Raw genomic sequence first — 2053 nt, 5'->3', positions numbered from 1 at the left:
TTTTTTTTTTTTAACCTTTGCTGAAAAAGAGTTGATGCACTAAACTGGACATGAAAACTTGTGGAAAAGCCAAAACTTTAGAGTTCATCTGACAGCAGGAAACATGCTGCTGGACGTTTTCAGGTTTTGACGTCATGAAGAAGTCTGCAACACAAACACTGTTGGTCCAGTCTGGTTTGATCAAAATCAGACATATTTGGGTAAAATAAGCACGTTTTTATTCTGAGTGAGTTCCTGGTTTCCATCATATTTTCCATCCAGATGAAAATGATGAAAAGCAGGTCCTGACTTGTTAATTTCCCTCTCAGGTCAGAGAGTGACTTGGTGATCAGAGTGTAATAACACGTGTCCATCAGCCTCATGTAGTCAGAATGATCTCTGCTCAATACTCTCTAAACAAAACACACACTCTCAAACTCATGCAGCATGTTGCTTGAGATCACCAGTTATCTTAAAGCTCTGCTAAATATTTAGACAGCGTGTGGTGGGGAGGTTAATACCGAACAAATGTGGCTCGCCGCTTTGTCATGCAGCGCACTTGTTTAATGTCCCGGTGAGCCGGGGTCCCTGTGATTCTTTGAGTCCTGTCCAAACACAGGGCTAAGAGGCAAACAGTGACCTCTCCCAGGCCGATCAGACACCACATGGAGCCTGTTTGAGGCAGGAATGCATGTCTGATTCCTCTGCAGCTCCGCCTCCTTTTATGCATCTTGTCATGTAAAAACCCACAATGTGAACCAGAGCCAGCAGGAAGTACGCTGCTGTGGCCATAACATCTGGTTTAGTAGGAGATAATTGTATTTTTTGTCATTTTTGTGTGTGTTTTTTGTATTTTCCTGTGTGTTTTTTGTTGTGCGTTTTTGTGTTTTTATGTGTTATGTGTATTTTTTGATCATTTTGTTGTCAATTTGTGCCTTTTTTGGTCATTTTGTGTCTTTTTTTGGTCATTTTGTGTCTTTTTTTTGTCATTTTGTGTCTTTTTTGGTGTCTTTTTTGTCATTTTGTTTCCTTTTTTGGTCATTTACTGTCTTTTCTGGTCATTTTGTGTCTTTTTTGGTCATTTTGTGTCTTTTTTGGTCATTTTGTTTCCTGTTTTTGGTCATTTTGTTTCTTTTTTGGGTGAACTGAACGGTGCGATGATTTCTTGGGGTCGCCAAATCATTTTGGAAGTCAGCTCTGTCTGACAAAAAAAACACATAAAAACACACAAAAAAATACAAAAACACACACACACAAAAACGCACAACAAAAAACACAGAAAAATACAAAAAAACAACCAAAAATGACAAAAAAATACACATAACACATAAAAACACAAAAAACACACATAAATAACACATAAAAACACAAAAAATTACAAAAAACACATAAAAATACACAAAAAAATACAAAAACACACTCACAAAAACGCACAACAAAAAACACAGAAAAATACAAAAAACACACACAAAAATGACATGACAATGTGATCTTGTCATGTCAAACCCACGATGTGAACCAGAGCCAGCAGGAAGTATGGTGCTGTGGCCACAACATCTGGTTTAGTAGGAGACCAAATAGAAAGGTACTCTGATAAAACAGTAGTTCTCAACCTTTTTGAGTCACGACCCCCAATTTAACATGCATGTTGTCCGTGACCCCCACTCACTGAACAGAATCTCACACACACAGTTCAGATCACCCAAAAAAGAAACAAAATTACCAAAAAAAGGAAAGAAAATGACCAAAAAAGACACGAATGGACCACAAAATTATCAAAAAAAGACACAAAATGACCAAAAAAGACACAAAATGTTTTTTTTGTCAGACAGAGCTGACTTCCAAAATGATTTGGCGACCCCAAGAAATCATCGCACCGTTCAGTTCACCCAAAAAAGAAACAAAATGACCAAAAACAGGAAACAAAATGACAAAAAAAGACACAAAATGACCAAAGAAAAGACACAAATTGACCAAAAAAGACACAAAATGACCAAAAAAGACACAAAATGACCAAAAAAAGACACAAAGTGACCAAAGAAAAGACACAAATTGACCAAAAAAGACACAAACT

Source organism: Centropristis striata, chromosome 10, assembly GCF_030273125.1.
Source record: "Centropristis striata isolate RG_2023a ecotype Rhode Island chromosome 10, C.striata_1.0, whole genome shotgun sequence".
Taxonomy (NCBI): Eukaryota; Metazoa; Chordata; class Actinopteri; order Perciformes; family Serranidae; genus Centropristis; species Centropristis striata.
Note: the sequence above shows the minus strand (reverse complement) of the source record.